Source organism: Microcaecilia unicolor, chromosome 6 (genome assembly GCF_901765095.1).
Source record: "Microcaecilia unicolor chromosome 6, aMicUni1.1, whole genome shotgun sequence".
In the NCBI taxonomy this organism is placed as follows: Eukaryota; Metazoa; Chordata; class Amphibia; order Gymnophiona; family Siphonopidae; genus Microcaecilia; species Microcaecilia unicolor.
Genome location: NC_044036.1, coordinates 216,475,455 through 216,490,645, shown reverse-complemented (window position 1 = coordinate 216,490,645; position 15,191 = coordinate 216,475,455).

Here is a 15,191-nt window from a genome sequence, read left to right as displayed (position 1 = left end):
CAATCCAAGTCACAAATACCTGGCAAGATCCCCCAAAAAGTACAAAACATTTTATGCTGCTTATCCCAGAAATAGTGGGTTTTCCCCAAGTCCAATTTAATAATGGTCTGTGGACTTTTCCTTTAGGAACTCGTCCAAAGCTTCTTTAAACTCTGCTAAGCTAACCGCTTTTACCACATTTTCTGGCAACGAATTCCAGAGTTGAATAACACGTTGAGTGAAGAAATATTTTCTCCGATTCATTTTAAATTTACTAATTTGTAGTTTCATCGCATGCCCACTAGTCCTAGTATTTTTGGAAAGAGTAAACAAACGATTCACATATACCCATTCCACTCCTCTCATTATTTTATAGACCTCTATCATATCTTCCCTCAGCCGTCTTTTCTCCAAGCTGAAGAGCCCCAGCTGCTTTAGCCTTTCCTCATAGGGAAGTCGTCCCATCCCCTGTATCATTTTCGTCGCCCTTCTCTGCACCTTTTCTAATTCTACTATATCTTTTTTGAGATGTGGCGACCAGAATTGAACACAATATTCGAGGTGCGGTCACACCATGGAGCAATACAAAGGCAATATAACATCCTCAATTTTGTTTTCCATTCATTTCCTAATAATACCTAACATTCTATTTGCTTTCCTGCCACCGCAGCACACTGAGCAGAGGGTTTCAATGTATCATCAACGATGACACCTAGGTCCCTTTCTTGGTTGGTGACTCCTAACGAGGAACATTGCATGATGTAGCTATAATTCGGATTCCTCTTTCCCATATGCATCACTTTGCACTTGCTCACATCTGCCATTTAGATGCCCATTCTCCCAGACGTCCAGTCTCGTTAGGTCCTCTTGTAATTTTTCAGAATCCTCCCGCGATTTAACTACTTTGAATAACTTTGTGTCATCAGCATATTTAATTACCTCACTAGTTATTCCATCTCTAGGTCATTTATAAATATGTTAAAAAGCAGCTGTCCCAGCACAGACCCCTGGGGAACCCCACTAACTATCCTTCTCCATTGAGAATACTGATCATTTAACCCTAATCTCTGTTTTCTATCTTTTAACCAGTTTTTAATCCATAATAGGACACTACCTCCTATCCCATGAATCTCCAATTTCCTCTGAAGTCTTTCATGAGGTACTTTGTAAAATGCCTTCTGAAAATCCAGATACACAATATCAACCAATGTATGTTGGCTTTGTCTCATTAATCTATGCTTTTGAATATGCTCTGTAAATTTGTTCTTTATAATAGTCTCTACCATTTTGCCTGGCAGTGATGTCAGACTCACCGGTCTATAATTTCCCGGTTCTCCTCTGGAACCTTTTTAAAAAATCAGCGTTACATTGGCCACCCTCCAATCTTCTGGTACCATGCTCGATTTTAAGGATAAATTACATATTATTAACAATAGTTCCACAAGTTCATTTTTCAGTTCTATCAGTACTCTGGGATGAATACCATCCGGTCCAGGAGATTTGCTATTCTTCAATTTGTCAAATTGCCCCATTACATCCTCTAGGTCTATAGAAATTTCATTCAGTATCTCCGACTCGTCTGCTTTGAATACCATTTCTGGCACCGGTATCTCTCGCAAATCTTCCTCGGTGAAGACTGAAACAAAGAATTCATTTAATCTCTCCACTACAGCTTTGTCTTCCCTGATCGACCCTTTTACCCATCAGTCATCTAGCGGTCCACCTGATTCTTTTGCCAGCTTCCTGCTTTTAATATACCTAAAAAATTTTATTATGTGTTTTTGCCTCCAATGCAATCTTTTTTTCAAAGTCCCTTTTTGCCTTCCTTATCAGTGCTTTGCATTTGACTTGGCATTCCTTATGCTGTTTCTTATTATTTTCAGTCGGTTTCTTCTTCCATTTTCTGAAGAATTTTCTAAAGGGGGTGTTGATGCCCCTGTATAAGTCGTTGGTGAGGCCCCACCTGGAGTATTGTGTTCAGTGTTGGAGGCCGTATCTTGCTAAGGATGTAAAAAGAATTGAAGCGGTGCAAAGAAAAGCTTCGAGAATAGTATGGGATTTGCGTTACAAGACGTATTAGGAGAGACTTGCTGACCTAAACATGTATACTCTGGAGGAAAGGAGAAACAGGGGTGATATGAGACAGACGTTCAAATATTTGAAAGGTATTAATCCGCAAACAAACCTTTTCCGGAAATGCGAAGGCAGTAGAACGAGAGGACATGAAATGAGATTGAAGGGGGGCAGACTGAAGAAAAATGTCAGGAAGTATTTTTTCACGGAGAGAATAGTGGATGCTTGGAATGCCCTCCCACGGGAGGTGGTGGAAAAAAAAACAGTAACGGAATTCAAACATGCGTGGGATAAACATAAAGGAATCCTGTTCAGAAGGAATGGATCCTCAGGAGCTTAGCCGAGATTGGGTGGCAAAGCCAGTGGTGGGAGGTGGGGCTGGTGGTTGGGAGGCGGGGATAGTGCTGGGCAGACTTATACGGTCTGTGCCAGAGCCGGTGGTGGGAGGTGGGACTGGTGGTTTGGAGGCGGGGATAGTGCTGGGCAGACTTATACAGTCTGTGCCAGAGCCGGTGGTGGGAGGCGGGGCTAGTGGTTGGGAGGCAGGAATAGTGCTGGGCAGACTTATACGGTCTGTGTCAGAGCCGGTGGTGGGAGGCGGGACTGGTGGTTGGGAGGCGGGGATAGTGCTTGGCAGACTTATACTGTCTGTGCCCTGAAGAGAACAGTTACATATCAAGGTAGGGTATACACAAAAAGTAGCACATATGAGTTTATCTTGTTGGGCAGACTGGATGGACTGTGCCGGTCTTTTTCTGCCGTCATCTACTATGCTACTATGTTTTTAGCTCTAATAGCTTCCTTCAAATCACTTTTTAACCATGCCAGCTGTCGTTTGGTCTTCAGTGCTCCTTTTTAAATACGCGGAATATATTTGGCCTGGGCTTCCAGGATGGTGTTTTTGAACAGCATCCATGCCTGATGTAAATTTTTGATCCTCGAAGCCGCTCCTCTAAGTTTTTTTTCACCGTTCTTCTCATTTTATCATAATCTCCTTTTCTAAAGTTATTTCTGGGATAAGTGTCATAAAATGTTTTGAACTTTTTCGGGATCTTGCAAGGTATTTGTGACCTGGATTGGCCACTGTTGGAAACAGGATGCTGGGCTCGATAGACTTTTGGTCTGTCCCAGTGTGGCAATACATATGTACTGTACATAAGATATGTGCATATTCACACAAAAGGAGAAGCAGATGCTATAATTCCAGCAGCAAATATAAAGGAAAACAGAACCAAGAATCTGAAAAACCAGAAATAACTTGAGCAGTTTGTTCAAATTAGAAATTGTGCTCTACGTGGTCATGTTTCACCCAAATGGCTGCATCTGGGGTCATATAAAATCCATGTAACAAATAGAGAAAAAATATATGTAAACTTACATAAGAAAATTAAAATCCAAAATCTAAAACATATACATACTTATGCATAATCATTACTCAATAGCTCATTATGTTAGATGGCAATTCTATAATTAGAGTGCCAACCTTTATGTGCCAAAAATGCATGTGTATGACTAGAGTACCGGCGTATATGGACATATATGTGCACATACACATATAAGTGCCAATATTCCAGCTACGTGCTGGCAGGATGCACAGAATTTATGCACATTTTTAAACATTTACACCAGCTATATGGCTGGTATTAGTGGCACTCCTAAAATATAGGCTCATATCTGACCTGTTACATTAGTATTCTATAAAAGAAAGCAGGTACCTACTTTTCTTTATAGAATAGGATCCAAGTAGGTGCCTTTTGGTATCTAAAAATCTTTATTTCTTTTATTTATTTATACAAGTTTTTATATACTGCCTGCATGTTCATGAAAGCAATTGAAGCAGTTCACAAATGAAATCACCATTCCAAACTTTCCCTTTCCCACCCTCCTTAATAAAACATTTAACATTTCCTGGTTACATATATTTTCCCTATTTTCTGACCTGGTTCTAACCCTTTTTTAGGTGCACTGTTATAGAATAATGTAGCACCTTTTTATTTTTAATCTAATGTTTACATGCTGTGTGTGATCCTGTCACTCTGTTTCTTTCAGCCTGTGCCCCAGGATATTTTGGACATCAATGTGAGAAAGAATGTTCTCTGTGCCACAGGACTCAAGTGTGTAACCCTGTCAAAGGCACATGTGACAGTTTTATTAGCTGTGTGAGAAACTTTTCTTCTTCCTGTATATATGGTAAGGAGAAATCAGTGTATATGTACCTTTAAGAGGGCAGTTTTACAATGAGATATATTCAGCCAGTGGCAGTCAGCGTTTTACTAACCACCACCAACTGTATCCCCAGATATTCAATGCCAGGTCATGTTCAGGCATTAGCATTGAATATCTATGCATACACAGCCAAATAAAACTTATCCAGTTAAGTGCAATATTGAGCACTTAACTGGTTTAGGTGAACTGCATAGATAGGTCTGTCCACTCGATATTCATCTGGCGGCGGGCGGCACTGTTAATATCCACTGCCAGCATTGAGCCCAGATGTTCAGTACCTGGCCATATCTAGTTGCTGGCATTGAATATCTGGGGTTTCTAAAGCTGGCTAGTGCATGCCTGGTTAACTCAATATTCAGAGCTAACCAGCCATTTGTTTGTGCATAAAAATAGGACAGCTATTTATGCAGTCCTATTTATGTGCTAACACTGGCCAGTTAGCTCTGAATATTGGGAGTTAACTGGAATTCAACCCAAAACACCTCCGGCATAGACGGCTTGGACTTCAGTGCTAACTGGTCATTTTCAGGGAAGATAACCCATTCAGTGCTGCTGAAAATGACCAGATAGCCACAGATAAGCGAGTTAACCGGACAGCAGCCATTCCTGGAAAGTTAACTCTCTTTGAATATCGGCCAGTGTTTTTTTATGCAATCCTATATATGTGGTTACCTTATCTGTTTAAGTGCTGAATATTGGCACTTAATTTGCATAAGTGTTGACTCCACCCCCGGACTGTCCTCAAAACAGTAGGTTATGGCTTAGGTGCTAACTAGGTATATTTAGCAGCACTTTCTAGTTAAGTGCTACTGAATAACCACAGCTTGCCCCAGACAAGCAATTTAAATCACTTTGAATATTGATCCCAAACTTTTAATGCACATAAAAGGCCTCTTACAAAGTACATCACATCTAAAAGTGTGTATAGTGCATGCCGGTATGCAATTGTAGATTAGGCATTCTCAAGGGAAGAGTTTGGGCACAGCATGGTCAAAACTGGGATTTACACATATACTTTACACACTAACATTTAGACCTTTTCCTGAGCAGGCACAAATATCATTGCCCAGAGTCTAGGTGCTATCGCCCCGAATTTGTGCTGGTATTTTTATAAAGATACATGGAGAGGCATTTTCAAAAGGATATCCAAGTCTGACTTGGGATGTCCTGCTCATAACGTCCAAAAAAAAGTCCATTTCATTGCCATTTTTGAACAAGTAAAACATTGGGTTTTCCTGTTCGAAAATACATGAGAATGTCCAAAATGAACAGCCATTTTCCAAAGGAAAACGTCCAAATTATAGAACATTAGCATAACTAGGTATCAAACATATAAATGGCAAGAGGCGTACTCACTCGCAAATGCGCAGTAGAGACCCTCTCTGTCCCGCCCCCGCGTCAATATGTGATGACGGGGGTGTGACAGAGAGGGAACCTGCACACCTGCGAGTGAGGGAACCACTGTCGCCACCGCTCCCCCCCCCCCAGGGTTGCTGCTACCGCTCCCCCCACCCACCCGGAGTCGCCGCCGCCACCCACCCACCCTCCACCCAGCCCGGGTACCTGGCTTCACTATTCAAACCGCCGGAACGCAGCACACAGCTCATCTGAGCTGCCGTTGGCCTTCCTTATCTGCCTGTGTCCCGCTCTTGCCGACGTTACGTCACACGAGGGCGGAACACACGCAGAGAAGAAGGAAGGCCGACGGCAGCTCAGATGAGCTGTGTGCTGCGTTCCTGCGGTTTGAATAGTGAAGCCAGGTACCCGGCCCAGGTGGAAGGGTGGCGGAGGGGACTCCGGGGAGGGGGGCGGTAGCGACCTATCGGAGGGGGGGGGGCTTTCAACCCCCCCCTTCCTTTACTAGCCCCCTTCCTTTACTAGCCCGTTTTTACGGGCTCAACGGCTAGTATAAAAGAAGGCTGGCGAGCTACATAGCGAGCAGCCGTACATAACAAGGCAGCTGCCGTCCCCGTCTGGGTAGGAGTGACGTCAGTGGAAACTCCCGCGGGGATTGGCTGGGAGGTTGGAAGGGGATGGGCTTACAGTCATTGGTGCAAATTGAGATAAAGGGTTGCCGAGGAGGCAGGGGTGCCTCTTCGGTGGCAGGCCCCAGCAAGCAGCAGATTGTTTCAGCAGCAGCGGATTGTTCCAGCAGATCTTTCACACAGCAGGTCTTCCTCAGCTTTGTTAACGTTAATTCTGAACTTGTCTCTCGGTTAGTTTCAGGTCAGCACGTTGCTCTGGCAAAACGCTTACGCAGCAGTTTTATCAACCTTAAGTGGAGGCAGTCTGGCTTACTTCATAGCAGTTCTGGGTGGCTCAGTAGAACCTGACCGTGCCCTATGTGCCCAAGTTTGTGGGTTTGAATCTTTGAAGAGGTGACCTGTGGTAGTTTAAAAACTACACTCATGGGTTGCAGTGCTGGTGTACTTTTCCAGCTTAGCATGTAGAGAAAATTTAGCTGCCATATTTGCAGAGGTGGGTCTCCTACTTATCACTACTGTGTGCCGATGTTCCTGCGTGTGTTCTAAATTAAAGGGCTTTACGCAATCCTTACTGATATGCAATCTGAACCTGTTTTTCTGGCACGCTAGAAGACTGGTGTAGTGGTTAGAGTTCTCCTCTTTACATCTGTTGGTGCTGATTATTAAATTCTAGTGCATGTGAATTCCTCTATGCTATTACGTGCATGCTTGTTGGAGTGGATGAGTGGCCTAGTGGTTAGAGCACCAGTCTTGAAATCCAAAGGTGGCCAGTTCAAATTCCACTGCTGCTCCTTGTGATAAAATTACAGGTATATTTGTTTATGCTTTTCTTCCTTATTAGCATCCTTCCATAATAGTTTAATGCTGAGACACTCCTGTATTTCACTGTACAGATCATACAAATTCAGATCATTGCTGTACTTCCCTGAATCTGGACTATTACCTGAATTCAGTATTTCACTGCTCATTTCTCTACCGGAGTAACCTAGTGGTTAGTGCAGCAGGCCTTGATCTTGAGGAAGTGGGTTCAATTCCCACTGCAGCCATTTGCTATAAAACAGGTCTTGCTCAAAACATCTAAGTTTTCCTTAGGCACAAGGATTGATGCTCTAGTAGCAGCAGTGGAAGTACAGGGCATTTCTCCCTTACTCCTTTATCCTCTATCGAGCAAAAGGGTAGGCGGGAAACCCATTCTATGATATACAGCATACAGGTTCTGTTTCATAAAAAGACCTGGAGTAGAGAAGTGGCTTAGTGGTTAGAGCACCAATCAACATCCAAACGTGGCTAGTTCAAATCCCACTGCTGCTTTTTGTAAGGGCAGTTACCCGTGCTGAAAACTTATCCCAGTGCATGAATTTAGGAACATTCCTCTGCTTTTGCAAGCATATCCATCGTTGCAGCCCAGGGTGAAGATAAAGATGTTGCTGCAGAATACAAACACTACAAATCCCCATCTGGCAGGACTGTTGCAAGGGCCCTTAATTTTCTTCACCGCCATTTGAACAGGGGATTTCACTTTTATGATATAGTAGTTCAGCTATATTGCCGGTATAGCATAGTGCCTAGAGTAACTTGCTCTGAGCTTGGCAAAGTGGGTTCATTTCCCTCCTGCAGCTCTTAAAACCTTGTAATCCTTTACTTTCTCTTCAACTCTGTACTCCTAGTATGTGTGTCCTCGCAAAGTCTTCAGAGTGCACACCTTCCCGTAGTCCGTCTAATTTCAATTGATTCACTCCCAGAGAGGTGATCGGCAATCTCCCTGGACTTGATCTACTCGGGGCTCTATCATAATGTTGTGTTATTTAGAGAATATGAGAGAACTTAGGTTTCCCTTGTTTTACATGTGGTCAGTGACAGAGTACTAATGTTTATTATGTGGCAGCCTTTTAGCCTCTTTTGAAGATGGAGATACACTTTGACCTATGATGAGATTCCTAATTTGGGGATGAGTGAGCTGAGTCAGCTGAACATTTTGAAGCTGGATTCCCTTAATGAAGAGTGGACCGCAGCTTAGTTGTTCTTCCAGTCTATTGGAGCGAACAATGCAGACGGGTGTAGACGGTTGAAGTGTGCATCTGCAAAGCAGAGGGGGGCTCTTTAAGTGTGCCTCCTTTAATGGCTTGGACGTGAATGCTATGATGCGTCTAGAGCTAGCGCCCACTGAAGGCTTACCTCATAGGAGCTATGCCCTCACAGGAATCTCTATTTACCTCTCATGCTTTCAGTCAAGGTAACAGACCTTTGGGACTCCACCTCCCGAAATGCATCATTCCTTGCCATGATCGGGTCTGTGGACTTCATCCTTTGTGTGGTCTCTATCCTCCTCACCAAGTTACTAGCATGCATTCAACCATGATTTAGGGTATAACATGGTTATACAAGGATTTCCCCCCATAGGTGATGTCCCCTTCCCCCTTTCTTTACTTGTGTGCCCTCCCCCAGCTGATTTTCCCCTTTGCAAGTGGTCTGCCATTGCTAGAGGAGGAGCACACTAATGATTAGAGCACTGGTTGCAGCCCAGAGGTCACCAGTTCAAATCCCACTGCTGGAGTGATGGAATTGCCTAGTGGCGAGAGCACAGGTCCTGCAATCCAGAGGTGGCCAATTCTTATCCCACGGCTTATAAAGGCGGATGGTACTTCCCATCGCTACTTGCATGATATGGCATAGGTTCCTAGGATGCTTGAAACTGGTATCCACACCCCTCAGAACCTTTCCTTGCAATTGTCAGGCTAACTAACTGCCTCCCTTTATCTGTTCCATTTCACTTCCACCTTATTTGTCCATTTCTACACCAATGCATAGTTGTGACTCCACGTTTCTATGATTATTTCCTGATGCTTGCCTCAAGTTAGCTATGAATGATGCCTCCTGTCCCCTCACAAGGCATTCCACTTGGTCCTGCGAGATCAGCCTGGTTTCTTTGCTGACCTTTGATCTACCCTACTTGCCCCTCTTTTGACACTCTGCATGCATCTCTGCGATTTACTTGCGCGTAACTCAAGGGCATGGTGTCCCCTCCAGTTCGTGTAAACAGAGATCACTTATCGGTCCTCTTTCTTGGCCTTCTTCATTTCTCTTTGTTAGACCCAAGCAGTGTGTCTGGATTACGCCCTCAAAGGATCACATAGGAAGCCCTGTACACTTGGGAAAACTCAAACTGCCTGTAAGGCTCATTCTTCTGGTACGTTCCCTGCAGGATTTGGATTGGAGGAATGGCCTAGTGGTTGGAGCACATGTATTGCAATCCAGAAGAGTCAGTTCAAATCCCAATGAGGATTGGCCTAGTAGTTATAGCACTGGTCTTGCAATCTACAGGTGGCCGGTTCAAATCCCACTGCTAAGTGGTAGTCATAGCCGAGTGGGTAATGTGATGGACTACAAAACCATTGGGATCTCCCTGTGCGCAAAGTTCTCTTGCTTGTTCAGGTTTATTGATCACCCCTGCAGAATTGTACTTCACTTTGGTGTTCCAAAAACAAAACCACTTTGGTGTTTGGATTGAATACAAACTCCTGGTCAATAAATATACGGGTCTCCATTTCGTTCATACAGGATATCTCCACTCTCCTATGATTTGAAAGATCACATTAATCATTACTAGCATTAGCATGGTGACCTTGTTAACATTCTCCAGGTTATGAGCCCCAGCCTATAGGGGTCTCAGGTGATTTGGTCCAAACTTTTGCAGGGTCGCTATGGCATACCTTACAAAAATTAAGTTTGCGAGCAATCAAGCTGGTATGCAACAGTCAGGTTGTCATCTCCCGCTGACTCTGTCTCTGTTGCTTGATCCATGTTGCTGTTCATGTTTGCTGCCTGATCTGTGCTGATAAAACCTATCAACAATTGGTTTGTCCCCTAATCTCCCTGTTGCTGGGTCCTTGGCCATTCTGCCTCAAATTCCTCAATTCAATCACTTCAACATTTGCCCATCAAAGCATCTGCTTGATACCTGTGGGTACTTTTAGATCCCCAGGTTACTGCTTGCGGGCAGCAATATCGCTTCCTCCACTGCTTTGCATGCCTAGTTTGGCCGGACTACGGGTGGTTACCTGGTCACTCTGCCCTTGCCAATACAGACAGGCTCAGCCTGCTGACACAAACTTTGTCTCTGGCATGCAATTGCCACCTTCTTGCTCACTTCTAACACATTGATGTACTCTCACCATACGGGGTAGGCTAACTTGCACCTCCCTTCTTCCCTTCACACTCTCCTTTGTTACCTCAAGGTTCCGGTGCAGGCAGCAGAAAGCTAATCTCTAATGTGGGCTATACTTATTCTACACTGCAGCTATTGGCCAATAAAAGCGCTCTCTGCACCATGATTCAATCTTATGGTAGCCCTTGTGTAGTGTGCATGTCAGCCAGTGCAGGTCACCAGCCCTATACGAGGCTGTAAGTAGACTTCTGGGGGAACCTTAAAGTCTTGATCTGTCTTATAACATTGGTCAGCTCACTCTCCTCTGCCCTCTACAGAGTCAGAGCAGGGCACCAGCCCTATATGATGCTGTTCAAAGTCTGGTCTATGCAATTCCTGACCTCTGGCCTCTTCATTTCTTTTGCCTACACAGCAACAGGTCCAAGACAAAACACGACTGGTACAGTGTCACGACCAATACAGTGTCAGTGTAACCTGCCCTCTGGCCCTACTTGGAGGTGGGACCACCAGTGGGCCATTTTTCCCTGTTGCACCAAGCTGCCAGCCGCTTATCGGGTTTTCCATTTGAAGCAGTTTTGCATAGCCTGTTGTGAGGCTGGGAAGCCCCTTGGATACTATGAAACTCCTTCCGACATAGCGTTGCTCACTCCTGAGGCAATTAAGCAGCTGGTCGTTGGAGGCCACATTGTGCTGCTCAGACTGTTGGACTTGCATTTGTCACTAGGTGCGATGTTGACCATGGAACACGCTGGCAAGCACGTGGTAGCTGCTTATCAGGTTTTCTGTGTGAGTAGCCTAGTGGTTAGGGTGGTGGACTTTGGTCCTGGGGAACTGAGGAACTGAGTTTGATTCCCGGCACAGGCAGCTCCTTGTGACTCTGGGCAAGTCACTTAACCCTCCATTGCCCCATGTAAGCCGCATTGAGCCTGCCATGAGTGGGAAAGCGCGGGGTACAAATGCAACCAAAAAAAAAAAAAGCAGTTTTGCATAGCCCTTTGTGAGGTTGTGAAGCCCCTGATGCTGTGAGACTGCTTCCGACATGGTACTGCTCACTCCTGAAGCAATTAAGCAGCTGGTCGTTGGAGGCCACATTGGGAATTGTGCGGCTCAGACTGTTGGAATTACATTTTGTCACCAGGTGCGATGTTGACCATTGAACACTCTTCTATGGAACACGCTGGCATGCACGTGGTAGCCTCACCCCAAACTTGCATCTCATTGAGAACGACTTCCAAGATGTCTCGCAGAGGCTTTGCAAAAGGTGACCCAAGGAATGGGGGGGGACCCGGGGTAAGCTTCGCAACCCCGGGTTGTGGCGGAGGCACCCGAGCCTGGGAGCTGCTGGAGGTGCTGGAACAGCACCCAAAAGGGAGTTCGGCTGCTTGAGGCAAAGTCCGGAACACTCATTGGTGGCACACTAATCACCTCAATGGCTCTAAATGGCAGGTGGAATGCTAGACTGGGGTGCAGTTCAAAGCGAACGGACACATGGTCACGCTGGAGGAGGAGATATGGCTGGCCAACACATGGAACAGTGAGTCAGGCTCCCTAGCTGGAAAGGCATGGCAGGGAGGGGAAGCCTCTACAACTAGAACTCTAGGTTCGGGTGCTTCCTAGGGGTTAGGTTAAGATGTTCTAATAAAGCTGTGGCCATTTATTCCCAACACAAAACTTGCTTCTTGCTCTGTTATTGTGTGCTTGAAAAGTGTGGAACAGGGGAGCGTATTGGAGGTGTGTTTAGGCAGGACTAGGGTAGGCCCAAAATTAGGACATCTTTCAGTGATAATGGAACGGGAAGAAATGTCCAAGGCTAAAAAGGATATTTTTATCTAGACCTGTTTCAATCATGTCCAGGGTACAAAAAAGCGGTGCTTTTTTGTGCCACCCGGTGAGTCCTGCACCCTTCCTCTCACTTCCCTACTTACTACTACATCAGACTCTTCAGCGCAAATGATGCAGGCAGCGATTGAGAGAGGCTGGCAGCGTCGGAGCTTCCCTCTGCGAGTCCTGCCTACGTTGTTTCAACTTCCTGTTTCCGCATAGGCGGGACTCACAGAGGGAAGCTCCGACGCTGCCAACCTCTCTCAGTCGCTGCACCTTTCTCGGGGCTGACTCTGACGCAGGCAGCCTTTCTATCGCTTTGCTGGCAGGCAGAGGAGAAGGAGGATGGGCTGGGGGAAGAAGAATCGCTGGACATGGGAGAGGGGACAGCAGGGAAGAAATGAGAATCGCTGGACATCGATGGGAGGGGATAGAGGAGAATCGCTGGACATCATGAGAGGGGAGGGCAGGGAAGAGAGAATTGCTGGACATCAATGGGATTGGAGGGGAGGGGAGGGGAGGGCAGGGAAGAGAGAATTGCTGGACATCAATGGGAGGGGATGGCAGGGATGAGAGAATTGCTGGACATGGATGGGAGCGGAGGGCAGGGGAGAGAGGAGAATCGCTGGACATGGATGGGAGGGGAGGGCAGGGAAGAGAGATTTGCTGGACATGGATGGCAGAGGAGGGCAGGGGAGAGAGGAGAATCGCTGGACATGGATGGGAGGGGAGGGCAGAGGGGAGAGGAGAACCGATGGGCATGGATGGGAGGGGAGGGCAGGGAAGAGAGAATTGCTGGACATGGATGGGAGGGGAGGGCAGGGGAGAGAGAATTGCTGGACATGGATGGGAGGGGAGGGCAGGGGAGAGAGGAGAATCGCTGGACATGGATGGGAGGGGAGGGCAGGGGAGAGAGAATTGCTGGACATGGATGGCAGGAGAGGGCAGGGGAGAGAGGAGAATTGCTGGACCTGGATGGCAGGGGAGGACAGGGGGCAGAGAAGAATCACTGGACATGGATGGGAGGGGAGGACAGGAGGCAGAGAGGAATCGCTGGACATGCAGGGCAGGGGAGGACAGGGGGCAGAGAATCACTAGACATGGATGGGAGGGCATGTCAGGAAAGAGAGATTCGCTGGACATGGATGGAAGGGGAGGGCAGGGGAGAGAGGAGAATCATTGGACATGGATGAGAGGGGAGGTAAGAGGAGAGGAGAATCGCTGGACATGGATGGCAGGGGAGGTCAGGGGATAATCGCTTGACATGGGAGGGAGGGCAGGGGAGAGAGGAGACATGCTGGACATGGATGTAGGGGAGGGAAGACAGGAAGGAGATGCCAATGGATGGGAGGGCAGGGAAGAGAGGAGAAATGCTAGAAATGGATGGAGAGGAGAGCAGGAGATAGAGGAGAATTGCTGGACATGGATGGAATTGAGGGGTTGGCGGGGAGAGAGGAGAAATGCTGGACATGGATGGAGGGGAGGAGAGAAAAAAGAAAAAAAGAAGAAGATGCACATGGATGGAGATGAGGGAAAGGGAAGAGAGGAGAAAAACTGCACATGGATGGAGAAAATAGGCAATTCCATGGAGGAGGACCCAGCTTTTACTTATGGATGTATCCATATGGCAAGAAATGAAGAAGAAAGGAGGAAAGTAAAGAAATAAATGGAAAGGAAGCCCTGGAAACAGAGTTAAGGGAACAGATAGAGAGCAGCAGAATCAGAGACTGGGACCAATATGGATAGAAAAACAAAATCACCAGACAACAAAGGTAGAAAAAATCATTTTATTTTCATTTTAGTGTTTGGAATATGTCCAATTTGAGAATTTACATCTGCTGTCCTATTTTGCACTGGGTATACTGGAGCTGTAACAGCTTACAGAAATTATTTATAATGAAAAAAATCATGTTATTTTTTTCTCCTATACTAGTATAATATTTTCAATGATGTCTGTTTATACGCGCCATGGCTGGTATAAGGGTTGTGGCTAATGTGGGTGTGGCTATCATAGGGGTGGAGCATATGTGGTGACCCCCGCCCCGGCACCTTTTTTCTACAAAAAAAAAGCACTGCAGAAAAGTGCCCTGGTTGAGCAGCTGACCACTGGAGGGTTGAAGGCATGACCCCTCCTTCTTCTCCCAGTGGTTACTGACCCCCCCTCCCACCCCCCTAAGAAGTGAAAGTAATAGTTGATACCAAGCTCTATGACAGCTTCAGGTATTATGGTCATTCCTAATAGAGCAGCAAGCAAGTGTAAGGAGTAGCCCAGTGGTCAGTGCAGTGGATTTTGAACAATGGGACCCAGATGTGACTCCCACTTTAACTCTTTTATTTCTGTACAAATATGTGAGCCCTCCTTGAACATAGCAGTACCTACTGTACCTGAATTTATTAGACACCTGCAAGCATGATGTCTCTAATAGTGGTTTACCTTAGCTGCAGTAGGTTTTTATCTGATCCTGGAGGGTTCACAATAACATATAAAGGAATTAAGGTGGAATGTGTACCTGGCTCCCATTGTTTAAAGTCCCCTCTGCTCTACAGGGATGTCTGTGTGGCCAGTTTTGTAGAAATGATAACATATAGACATTTTTGCACCTGATGTTTTGACATTCATATTTTGGACATTTCATTTTGGAAAATGGCTGTTCATATTAGACATTTTCAGTGCAAGAATGTCCTTCTTACATATTTTTAAACAGGAAATCCCAACGTGTTTCCTGTTCGACAATGGCTGTAAGATGGGCATTTATTTTTAACAGGATGTCCCAATTCTGACTTGGATGTTCTGTCGAAAATGTCACTTCATAAGTTACGTGCGACTCTCTGGAATATAGTTACACAAACTAATGCTATATCAATGGCTGGCGTAAATATTAATGCCTTAGTGCCTATGTGCATATATACCCAGTTATGCTAATGTTCTATAAAGAAAAGTA